The sequence below is a fragment of the Rhipicephalus microplus genome, unplaced genomic scaffold (assembly GCF_043290135.1).
Source record: "Rhipicephalus microplus isolate Deutch F79 unplaced genomic scaffold, USDA_Rmic scaffold_156, whole genome shotgun sequence".
In the NCBI taxonomy this organism is placed as follows: domain Eukaryota; kingdom Metazoa; phylum Arthropoda; class Arachnida; order Ixodida; family Ixodidae; genus Rhipicephalus; species Rhipicephalus microplus.
This window is the reverse complement of record NW_027464727.1, coordinates 347,501-360,000: the sequence shown is the minus strand read 5'-3', so window position 1 is coordinate 360,000 and position 12,500 is coordinate 347,501. Positions and strand designations below refer to the sequence as shown.

The following is a 12,500-nucleotide window of genomic DNA, read 5'->3' as shown; positions in this document are numbered from 1 at the left end:
CATAGCACCGTGCGCAAAAACGGTGCGCATGCAAGAGGTGTCAGAGCTAGCGAACTTTTGCCACGAGCAACAGGTCACTAAAAGCCTATAGATGACGGTGTTGGAGGAAAAGAAAAATATCGAGAAAGCACTGCGGTGTGCCGTGCGTAGGGACGGGCGCGCGTGCCACATGCCGCCGAAATATGGGTGTCGGAGAAAACAGAGTGCCGCGCGTAACGAGGGGCGCGCGTGTTACAGAGAGATATGCCCAAACGCATGAAAGTGTACGCAGGTGTCCTAAGGCAGTTTTTTTTTTTTCCTCATTTTGATGTCGCCCCGGCTGACGCGGTTTTCGTTTTTCCGTGCCGCCCCGGCTGACGCAGTTTTTGCGCCGCCCCGGCTGACGCGGTTTTCGCGCCGCCCCGGCTGACGCGGTTCCGACTTTGCACTTTTTGGCTCACCCCGGCTGGCGGCCCACTCACTCGATCGCCAGGTCTGTTTGCCCCGGTGGTTCCACCGCCAGGCTTAAGCGCGAACTTTTTTTGTTTGTTTTCTTTTGATTAAGCGCAAGCTTTTTTCTTTGTTTTCTTTTGATTAAGCGCGGGCTTTTTTCTTTGTTTTTTTTGCATTCGCCCCGGCAGACGCGGTTTTTGCGCCGCCCCGGCTGACGCGGTTTTTGCCGCCCCGGCTGACGCAGTTCGGACTTAGCACTTTTCGGCTGTGCCTGGCTGGCGGCCCACTCACTCGATCGCCATGTCTGTTTGCCACAGTTTTCCCGGTGGTGCCGCACCCGGGCTCGCCCCGGCTGACGCAGTTTTCGCGCCGCCCCGGCTGACGCGGTTTCGTGCCGCCCCGGCAGACGCGGTTTTCGCGCCGCCCCGGCTGACGCGGTTTCGTGCCGCCCCGGCAGACGCGGTTTTTTGCCGCCCCGGCTGACGCAGTTCGGACTTGGCACTTTTTGGCTGAGCCTTGCTGGCGGCCCACTCACTCGATCGCCATGTCTGTTTGCCACAGTTTTCCCGGTGGTGCCGCACCCGGGCTCGCCCCGGCAGACGCGTTTTTTTTTTCTTTCGCCCCGGCTGACGCAGTTTTCGCGCCGCCCCGGCAGACGCGGTTTTTTGCGCCGCCCCGGCTGACGCGGTTTTTTGCCGCCCCGGCTGACGCAGTTCGGACTTGGCACTTTTCGGCTGTGCCTGGCTGGCGGCCCACTCACTCGATCGCCATGTCTGTTTGCCACAGTTTTCCCGGTGGTGCCGCACCCGGGCTCGCCCCGGCAGACGCGTTTTTTTTTTTTTCTTTCGCCCCGGCTGACGCAGTTTTCGCGCCGCCCCGGCTGACGCGGTTTCGTGCCGCCCCGGCAGACGCGGTTTTTTGCGCCGCCCCGGCTGACGCGGTTTTTGCCGCCCCGGCTGACGCAGTTCGGACTTAGCACTTTTTGGCTGAGCCTGGCTGGTGGCCCACTCACTCGATCGCCATGTCTGTTAGCCACAGTTTTCCCGGTGGTGCCGCACCCGGGCTCGCCCCGGCTGACGCAGTTTTCGCGCCGCCCCGGCTGACGCGGTTTCGTGCCGCCCCGGCAGACGCGGTTTTCGCGCCGCCCCGGCTGACGCGGTTTTTGCCGCCCCGGCTGACGCAGTTCGGACTTAGCACTTTTCGGCTGTGCCTGGCTGGCGGCCCACTCACTCGATCGCCATGTCTGTTTGCCACAGTTTTCCCGGTGGTGCCGCACCCGGGCTCGCCCCGGCTGACGCAGTTTTCGCGCCGCCCCGGCTGACGCGGTTTCGTGCCGCCCCGGCAGACGCGGTTTTCGCGCCGCCCCGGCTGACGCGGTTTCGTGCCGCCCCGGCAGACGCGGTTTTTTGCCGCCCCAGCTGACGCAGTTCGGACTTAGCACTTTTTGGCTGAGCCTTGCTGGCGGCCCACTCACTCGATCGCCATGTCTGTTTGCCACAGTTTTCCCGGTGGTGCCGCACCCGGGCTCGCCCCGGCAGACGCGTTTTTTTTTTTCTTTCGCCCCGGCTGACGCAGTTTTCGCGCCGCCCCGGCAGACGCGGTTTTCGCGCCGCCCCGGCAGACGCGGTTTTTTGCGCCGCCCCGGCTGACGCGGTTTTTTGCCGCCCCGGCTGACGCAGTTCGGACTTGGCACTTTTTGGCTGAGCCTGGCTGGCGGCCCACTCACTCGATCGCCATGTCTGTTTGCCACAGTTTTCCCGGTGGTGCCGCACCCGGGCTCGCCCCGGCTGACGCAGTTTTCGCGCCGCCCCGGCTGACGCGGTTTCGTGCCGCCCCGGCAGACGCGGTTTTTTGCGCCGCCCCGGCTGACGCGGTTTTTTGCCGCCCCGGCTGACACGGTTCGGACTTTGCACTTTTCGGCTGTGCCTGGCTGGCGGCCCACTCACTCGATCGCCATGTCTGTTTGCCACAGTTTTCCCGGTGGTGCCGCACCCGGGCTCGCCCCGGCAGACGCGTTTTTTTTTTTTTTTCTTTCGCCCCGGCTGACGCAGTTTTCGCGCCGCCCCGGCTGACGCGGTTTCGTGCCGCCCCGGCAGACGCGGTTTTTTGCGCCGCCCCGGCTGACGTGGTTTTTGCCGCCCCGGCTGACGCAGTTCGGGCTTTGCACTTTTTGGCTGAGCCTGGCTGGCGGCCCACTCACTCGATCGCCATGTCTGTTTGCCACAGTTTTCCCGGTGGTGCCGCACCCGGGCTCGCCCCGGCAGACGCGTTTTTTTTTTCCTTCGCCCCGGCAGACGTGGTTCCCCCCCCCCCCCTCCGTCTTTCTTTTTGTTTTTTTTTTCGCCGCGGCTGAAGTGGATTTTTCGGTGCCTCGACGCCCCGGTAGTCGCGGTTTTTCCGTTTCCGCACGGCCCCGGCTGACGCTGCTCGGTCACAGTCGCCTTTTGTGGTGATTGCAGACTTCTTGAGCGCGGGTGTTTTTTTTTTTTTTTGTTGTTGTTGTTGTTTTATTACGCATTCGCTCCAGCAGACGCTGTTTAGACTTTTTGTTTCCTCTTTTATCCTGCGACGAGGTGACGAGGTTTATTCGGTGCCCCGCCGCCCCGGCTGAAGTGATTTTTCCTGTCCCGTGCCGCCCCGGCTGACGCGGTTGGGACTTCGCGTTTGTTCGGCCGCCACGGGTTTTGGCGCACTCGCTCGGTTGCTTGTTGTTGCCACTTGTTGCGAACCCAGGTTTCTTGAGCGAGCGCGGGCGTTTTTTCTTCCTTTCTTTCTTTGTTCTATGTGTTAGCGAATCGGCCTTTAATATCACACGAGGACTCACAACCAACAATTTTCAGTTTGAAGTGTAAAAAATCTGCAGGTGTTGACGTAACTGACTTGCCCCGTACCCTTGAGTACATCCATGAAGTTCTCGTAGTACTACTAAATCGCATTATTCCAAGTGGAGAAATTCCCATAAACTTGCAAACCTCTACACGAAAATCGGTGCGCGTGATAAAGTTGAAAATTATCGTCCGATATCAAATGTGCCTTCTATAACACAAATTCTAGGAAAAAAAAAAAAAACACTTGTTCGCCGTTTTCTGCGCCGTGACTGGCAGCACTCCGGCGAAGCGAAACGGGGTCGATTCGAGCACGATATCGGCGTCTTTCGACGTGCTCGCCGGCGACCGTCGCACGAGTACGTCGCACGAGCGCGTCTGCCGGGGCGCCGTTTGCGAAGCCGACGCAAAAGTGGGAACCGCCGCTCGGATGATCGCCGCTTTCGGCAAAGTGAGTGTTGGCACTCCGGGGAAGCGAAACAGCGTGAATGCGCCCACGAAATCGGCGTATTTTGAAGTGCCCGCCGGCGACCGTCGCACGAGTACGGTAAACCGCGTCAGCCGGGGCGTAGTTCGGGACGCCGACGAAAAAGTGGGAAGCGCAACTCGGATCTTCGCCGTTTTTGCAGGAGTGAGTGGCGGCCCTCCTGCGAGACCAAGAAGCATCGATTCGTGCACGAATTCGGCGCCTTTCGACGTGATCGCCGGCGACCGTCGCTCGAGTAGGGCAAACCGCGTCTGCCGGGGCGGGCTTCGGGACGCCGATGCGAAAGTGGGAAACGCTGCTCGGATGTTCGCCGTTTTTGGCCGAGTGAGTGCTGGCACTCGGGCGAAGCCAAACGGGGCCGATTACGGCACGATATCGGCGTCTTTCGACGTGCCCGCCGGCGACCGTCGCACGAGTACGGTAAACCGCGTCAGCCCGGGCGGAGTTCGGGACGCCGATGCGAAAGTGGAGAACGCCGCTCGGATCTTCGCCGTTTTTGGAGGAGTGAGTGGCGGCACTCCGGAGAAGCCAAGGAGCGCCAATTAGCGCACGATATCGGCGTCTTTCGACGCGCTCGCCGGCGACCGTCGCACGAGTAGGGCAAACCGCGTCTGCCGGGGCGGGGTTTACGACGCCGACGCAAAAGTGGGAACCGCCGCTCGGATGTTGGCCGTTTTTGGCAGAGTGAGTGCTGGCACTCCGGCGACGCGAAAGAGCGCGAATGCGCCCACGAAAGTGGCGTATTTGGACGTGCGTGACGGCGACCGCTGCAGGAGTACGAAAAACCACGTCAGCCGGGGCGAGCGACACACGGCGGTCTGGGTGCTTATCGCTGCTATTATAGGGGCACCCCGGCAGACGCAGAAAAAAAAAAAAAAATTTTCGACCTTCTTTTTTGCTGGTCGAGCTCGGGTAACCCAGGTCGCAATGGGAGCCGCGCACGAAAGCGGCGTCGCGAGACGCGTTCGCGGTCGCTAGTCGCACGAGCTCGGCAACCGCGTCAGCCGGCGCGGAGTTCGGGATGCCGACGGCTAAGTGGGTACCGCTGCTCGGATGTTCGCCGTTTTTGGCCGAGTGAGTGCTGGCACTCCGGTGAAGCCAAGGAGCGCCAATTCGTGCACGATATCGGCGTCTTTCGACGTGCCCGCCGGCCACCGCCGCACGAGTACGGCAAACCGCGTCTGCCGGGGCGGGGTTCGCGACGCGTACGCAATAGTGGGAACCGTCGCTCGGATGTTCGTCGTCTTTGGCCGAGCGAGTGCTGGCACTCCGGCGAAGCGAAACGGGGCCGATTCGGGCACGATATCGGCGTATTTCGACGTGCTCGCCGGCGACCGTCGCACGAGTACGGCAAAGCGCGTCTGCCGGGGCGAGGTTTGCGACGCCGACGAAAAAGTGGGAAGCGCCGCTCGGATCTTCGCCGTTTTTGCAGGAGTGAGTGGCGGCCCTCCTGCGAGACCAAGAAGCATCGACTCGCGCACGATATCGGTGTCTTTCGACGTGCCCGCCGGCCACCGCCGCACGAGTACGGCAAACCGCGTATGCCGGGGCGGGGTTGGCGACGCCGACGCAAAAGTGGGAACCGCCACTAGGATGTTCGCCGTTTTTGGCAGAGTGAGTGCTGGCACTCCGGCGAAGCGAAAGAGCGCGAATGCGCCCACGAAAGTGGCGTGTTTGGACGTGCTTGACGACGACCACCGCAGGAAAACGAAAAACCACGTCAGCCGGGGCGAGCGACCCATGGCGGTCTGGGTGCTTATCGCTGCTATTATAGGGGCACCCCGGCAGACGCAAAAAAAAAAAAAAAATTTTTTTTCGACATTCTTTTTTGCTCGTCGACCTCGGGTGACCCAGGTCGCAGTGGGAGCCGCGCACGAAAGCGGCGTCGCGAGACGGCTTCGCGGTCGCTAGTCGCACGAGCTCGGCAACCGCGTCTGCCGGGGCGGAGTTCGGGACGCCGACGGCTAAGTGGGAACCGCCGCTCGGATGTTCGCCGTTTGTGGCCGAGTGAGTGCTGGCACTCCGGCGAAGCCAAACGGGGCCGATTCCGGCACGATATCGGCGTCTTTCTACGTGCTCGCCGGCGACCGTCGCACGAGTACGGCAAAGTGCGTCTGCCGGGGCGGGGTTTGCGACGCGTACGCAATAGTGAGAACCGTCGCTCGGATGTTCGTCGTCTTTCGCCGAGCCAGTGCTGGCAATCCGGCGAAGCCGAACGGAGCCGATTCGGGCACGATATCGGCGTCTTTCCACGTGCTCGCCGGCGACCGTCGCACGAGTACGGTAAACCGCGTCAGCCGGGGCGGAGTTCGGGACGCCGATGCGAAAGTGGGAAGCGCCGCTCGGATCTTCGCCGTTTTTGGAGGAGTCAGTGGCGGCACTCCGGTGAAGCCAAGGTGCGCCAATTCGCGCACGATATCGGCGTCTTTCGACGTGCCCGCCGGCCACCGTCGCACGAGTACGGCAAACCTCGTCTGCCGGGGCGGGGTTTGCGACGCCGACGCAAAAGTGGGAACCGCCGCTCGGATGTTCGCCGTTTTTGGCAGAGTGAGTGCTGGCACTCCGGCGAAGCGAAAGAGCGCGAATGCGCCCACGAAAGTGGCGTGTTTGGACGTGCTTGACGACGACCACCGCAGGAAAACGAAAAACCACGTCAGCCGGGGCGAGCGACCCATGGCGGTCTGGGTGCTTATCGCTGCTATTATAGGGGCACCCCGGCAGACGCAAAAAAAAAAAAAATTTTTTTTCGACATTCTTTTTTGCTCGTCGACCTCGGGTGACCCAGGTCGCAGTGGGAGCCGCGCACGAAAGCGGCGTCGCGAGACGGCTTCGCGGTCGCTAGTCGCACGAGCTCGGCAACCGCGTCTGCCGGGGCGGAGTTCGGGACGCCGACGGCTAAGTGGGAACCGCCGCTCGGATGTTCGCCGTTTGTGGCCGAGTGAGTGCTGGCACTCCGGCGAAGCTAAACGGGGCCGATTCCGGCACGATATCGGCGTCTTTCTACGTGCTCGCCGGCGACCGTCGCACGAGTACGGCAAAGTGCGTCTGCCGGGGCGGGGTTTGCGACGCGTACGCAATAGTGAGAACCGTCGCTCGGATGTTCGTCGTCTTTCGCCGAGCCAGTGCTGGCACTCCGGCGAAGCCGAACGGAGCCGATTCGGGCACGATATCGGCGTCTTTCCACGTGCTCGCCGGCGACCGTCGCACGAGTACGGTAAACCGCGTCAGCCGGGGCGGAGTTCGGGACGCCGATGCGAAAGTGGGAAGCGCCGCTCGGATCTTCGCCGTTTTTGGAGGAGTCAGTGGCGGCACTCCGGTGAAGCCAAGGTGCGCCAATTCGCGCACGATATCGGCGTCTTTCGACGTGCCCGCCGGCCACCGTCGCACGAGTACGGCAAACCTCGTCTGCCGGGGCGGGGTTTGCGACGCCGACGCAAAAGTGGGAACCGCCGCTCGGATGTTCGCCGTTTTTGGCAGAGTGAGTGCTGGCACTCCGGCGAAGCGAAAGAGCGTGAATGCGCCCACGAAAGTAGCGTATTTGGACGTGCTTGACGGCGACCGCCGCAGGAGTACGAAAAACCACGTCAGCCGGGGCGAGCGACCCACGGCGGTCTGGGTGCTTATCGCTGCTATTATAGGGGCACCCCGGCAGACGCAGAAAGAAAAAAAAAATGGGGACATGGCGTGCGTCACCGTGCGGCTTCGCAGCGTTGCCGAAGTCGCCGAGCCCTTCGACTGAGCCGAACGGCGGACAGGGAACGTTGGTCGGCCGTTCTAACCTGTCGGTGCCACGCCGAGACGTCGTTAAGGAAAACCGCGTCGTGGGCCTCTACGACGCCGTCGAGTCGTTGTACGTTTGGTGTCCAGCGTGTCGGCGGCGAGTAGCGGACACGTCGTTCACGACTTCGGTCTTTCGCAGTCGACGCGAACTTGCGGAGAGTCGTGGTGCCTCACGTTTTCGGCAGAAACCGCGGCGGAATTTTCCCGTGCGTGCGCGCACGACCTCGGTGCTGTGCCGTCAGCGTAGTGTTGCACAAACTCGTGGCCTACCCAAGGTGCGGTACGTTTGCGGCCGTATCCTCGGTGGGAATTTCGTGAGTAGGGTCGCAAATTCTACGACCTCGGCGGGTTTGAGAGCGACGTAGACTTGTGGCACGCTCAACATGCCACACGTTTCGGGGCACACCCGCGGTGAAATTTTCTCGAGTACGCTCGTATTAGGGCCCAAGGAGGTCTGGGTACTTATCGCTGCTATTATGTGGGGGTTCTCGTGAGCGGCGTACGCGAAAGCGACCGGGTGTCTGATATGCGGCGGGCTTCGGCCTCGTCAAGCGTGTCCTCGGGTCTGCTCCAGGGGAATCCACGGCAGTCGTCTGCAGCCTCATCCGCTTGATGCGTTAGGGGCTGGTTGTCGGACGGTGCCGTTTTACCACGATATCGAGGTGTGTTCCGTGTCGTCCTCGGGCGATTCAGATGCGAAAGCGCCGAAGACGCGGGCGTGACCCGTCGTCTGGCGGCTTTGCAGTCTCGGCTCCGTTGCTAGTTCCGGCCGGTCCACCGACAGTGCAGCGGGCTTGGGCAACCCGCACGGCGCGACCGAGTCGATGCAACGAAAAAGAGCGAGCATGAACGTGCTTCTTGCCGCACGGCTCCCACTCGTCTTTCGGGAAGGTTGTGCCGTAGCGAGCTCGAACGCCGTCATCTCGGAGTGCAAAATAAGCGTGTTGGGGCGCCTGAAGGTGGCCTCCGCCGCACACAGACTGCGTCCGGCCCGCCGAGGGCGAGGACGGACGCGCAGTCGAACGATTACCTGGTTGATCCTGCCAGTAATCATATGCTTGTCTCAAAGATTAAGCCATGCATGTCTAAGTACATGCCGAAATAAGGCGAAACCGCGAATGGCTCATTAAATCAGTTATGGTTCCTTAGATCGTTTCTTCCTACTTGGATAACTGTGGCAATTCTAGAGCTAATACATGCAGTGAGCCTGGAGCCCTTTGGGTAACGGGTGCTTTTATTAGACCAAGATCGATCGGGTTTCGGCCCGTATTGTGTGGTGACTCTGGATAACTTTGTGCTGATCGCATGGCCACGAGCCGGCGACGTTTCTTTCAAGTGTCTGCCTTATCAACTTTCGATGGTAGGTTACTTGCTTACCATGGTTGTTACGGGTAACGGAGAATCAGGGTTCGATTCCGGAGAGGGAGCCTGAGAAACGGCTACCACATCCAAGGAAGGCAGCAGGCGCGCAAATTACCCACTCCCGGCACGGGGAGGTAGTGACGAAAAATAACAATACGGGACTCTTTTGAGGCCCCGTAATTGAAATGAGTACACTCTAAATCCTTTAACGAGGATCAATTGGAGGGCAAGTCTGGTGCCAGCAGCCGCGGTAATTCCAGCTCCAATAGCGTATACTAAAGCTGCTGCGGTTAAAAAGCTCGTAGTTGGATCTCAGTTCCAGACGAGTAGTGCATCTACCCGATGCGACGGCTCGGACTGAACATCATGCCGGTTCTTTCTTGGTGCACTTCATTGTGTGCCTCGAGATGGCCGGTGCTTTTACTTTGAAAAAATTAGAGTGCTCAACGCAGGCGAGTCGCCTGAATAAACTTGCATGGAATAATAGAACAAGACCTCGTTTCTGTTCTGTTGGTTTTTGGAATACGAGGTAATGATTAAGAGGGACGGACGGGGGCATTCGTATTGCGGCGCTAGAGGTGAAATTCTTGGACCGTCGCAAGACGAACTACTGCGAAAGCATTTGCCAAGAATGTTTTCATTGATCAAGAACGAAAGTCAGAGGTTCGAAGGCGATCAGATACCGCCCTAGTTCTGACCATAAACGATGCCAACCAGCGATCCGCCTGAGTTACTCAAATGACTCGGCGGGCAGCTTCCGGGAAACCAAAGTATTTGGGTTCCGGGGGAAGTATGGTTGCAAAGCTGAAACTTAAAGGAATTGACGGAAGGGCACCACCAGGAGTGGAGCCTGCGGCTTAATTTGACTCAACACGGGAAAACTTACCCGGCCCGGACACTGGGAGGATTGACAGATTGAGAGCTCTTTCTTGATTCGGTGGATGGTGGTGCATGGCCGTTCTTAGTTGGTGGAGCGATTTGTCTGGTTAATTCCGATAACGAACGAGACTCTAGCCTATTAAATAGGTGCGGGGTTCCCAGCACCTTGCAACCTTCTTAGAGGGACAAGCGGCTCCTAGCCGCACGAAACAGAGCAATAACAGGTCTGTGATGCCCTTAGATGTCCGGGGCCGCACGCGCGCTACACTGAAGGAAGCAGCGTGTCTTTATCCCTGTCTGAAAAGACTGGGTAACCCGTGGAACTTCTTTCGTGATTGGGATAGGGGCTTGCAATTGTTCCCCTTGAACGAGGAATTCCCAGTAAGCGCGAGTCATAAGCTCGCGTTGATTACGTCCCTGCCCTTTGTACACACCGCCCGTCGCTACTACCGATTGAATGATTTAGTGAGGTCTTCGGACCGATGTCCGGCGCGGCCTTTCGGTTGCGCCGGTCTGTTGGAAAGATGACCAAACTTGATCATTTAGAGGAAGTAAAAGTCGTAACAAGGTTTCCGTAGGTGAACCTGCGGAAGGATCATTAACGGATTGTGAAGGGTGAGCGCCTCAGCTGCGTCTGCGCCCGACACTTTCTGCCGCTGACCCCGTTTGGACGCGGGGTCGGCTTTTCCCCACGGGGCTGCCTGAATGTGGAGCGGCACCCCGTGACAAATTGTTGCGCCCAGCGGACGCCAACACCGCGACCTTGGACGGTCGGCCAGGTGGCGGACGCGGGTACAAACGGCGCAACGCACTCATAGGTCGGCTTTCGACCCGCCACTGCACCGTGGCTCGAAGCGCTCGAAATGCGCGACCCGACCGCTGCGGGACCGCCTAGTACTGTAAACAGGAGCGGCGGAGCGCGAACGGCGAGTCGTGGTTACGTCGGTAGAAGGCGAGGCTGCGCGTTCCCGAAACGCCAGCCGAGTGCCCTCCCGACCGTTCGAGCGTGCAAGAACGAGACCCGACAATCGCGCGGCGACTGCCAAGTACGAGAGGAACGGCACAAGCGTCGGCGGTCGGTCAAGGAACTGGCGATGTGACGGGTCCGCTGTGCACCAGTGCATACCGTCCCGCCGTCCGCGGCAAGCGCCTCCGCGTCCTCGGGTGACGGAGGCTGCCGGTCGGTTCTTGCAGGCGAGGGATCTCGCTGGCACCGGTTCGCGTTGACGCGCGGCCGGTCATGGCACGGCGATGCGACGGCCGAGGTGCGCAGTACTCGATGGAGGAACCGCACGCTCCGATGACCGTCCCGCCCTCCGCGGCGTATGCGTACCGACCGTAATGGTTGCAGCAGCGCCGGCCGGCTTTTGAATTCGCCACACGAAACACGGTGCGAGATCGCGGTTAGGGGAGCGTCGACGTTGCCAGGCGTTTTGCTTGCTGCCGAGGGAAAGGCGGCACGGCCACGTCGCGCTCGTCGCGATTAGCGGGTCTGCGCGCTTTGGGAAGGTGCCGCAACGACTTGCCGAAAGAGGAAGCACGGAAGAACGAGGGACTTGGACGTCCCGACAATTGAACGCACTTGCGGCCAGGCCCTTGCTGGCTTCGTTCTTCCGCCTCGAGTAGGCTCGTACGCGGCTCCGGCGCCGAAAGTGGTCCTTGGCACCGACTTCGGTGGACGTGGGAAGTGCCGCGCAAGTACGGCGCGCCTGGCTCCACCTGTTGGCTAAAGTAGGCAGCCGGATCGGCATTTTGGTGTGCGGTGGCAAACCGTGGATGCGAAAAAAGCTTGTGCGATTTCGTGGAACAAAAAGCGGGGGTCCCCCTTTTTATGCGGAGGAGACCGACCCGCCCGCCGTGGTGAACCGCGACGCCACGGTAAAAACGGGAGAGGCTTGTCGATGGGACCGTGCATCCCGCGCTCCACGGAGGCCGGGAGGCGGCCGCCCGAGGAAATGTGTAGCCGTCGAGGCCCGCATCTGCGTGCACTCTTATCCAAATGGGTGTACCGCAGGCATTTTCTGGTTAGGCGGGCCAATGAGAGCGAGCACACAACGATACCTACGGGTCCGGCTTGGAGAACCGGCTTCGACGCCTCCCGAGTATTTATAGAGGGGTGGACCACGAAAGCACTCGCAAGTAGCGGAAGCGAAACGCCGTCCGAAACACACCGTTTGCTCGATTTGCGGCAGCCGAAAAAGGCGCGGCAGAGTTTTGGAGTCCAAGCGTGCGCTGAAAAGCGCCCTTCTTGGCCACTGTTTGGCCGAGTGCCAGAAACGTTTGGTTTTGACTGTACGGAATTGAACAAACACTTTTTCACGACTCTAAGCGGTGGATCACTCGGTTCTCGGGTCGATGAAGAACGCAGCCAGCTGCGAGACTTGGTGTGAATTGCAGGACACACTGAGCACTGATTCTTTGAACGCACATTGCGGCCTTGGGTCTTCCCTTGGCTTCGTCTGTCTGAGGGTCGGATCACATATCAAGAGAGCCTTCGGCGCACAAGGGAACGTGAGCCGTCGACTCGTTTTGACCGCGTCGGCAACACGGACAGCACGCTGAACACCTCACAGCGAGCGCCAACAGCGGCCACTCAAGGGCGAGACGGTGGCGACCGTCGTGCCAGAGCCCAACCGAAACGGGGGCGACCGACTGCATTGAGGATGTGGCACCTCGTTGAGACCGCCGCAGGACTTCGAGTCGGAAGGAAGCCTGCAGGGAAAGTGCGGTCGAGG

At 60.4% G+C, this 12,500-nt stretch overlaps 2 non-coding genes across 2 annotated transcripts; both read left to right on the top strand.

Moving 5' to 3' along the window:
- Positions 1–8,551: 8,551 nt before the first annotated feature.
- On the top strand, positions 8,552–10,366 carry LOC142791298 (small subunit ribosomal RNA). Its single transcript, XR_012890146.1, has one exon. It is a non-coding gene; the product is annotated as a small subunit ribosomal RNA (ribosomal RNA).
- Positions 10,367–12,085: 1,719 nt separating this feature from the next.
- LOC142791265 (5.8S ribosomal RNA) lies at positions 12,086–12,238 on the top strand. The gene has a single exon (XR_012890115.1). It is a non-coding gene; the product is annotated as a 5.8S ribosomal RNA (ribosomal RNA).
- The last annotated feature ends 262 nt before the right edge of the window (positions 12,239–12,500 follow it).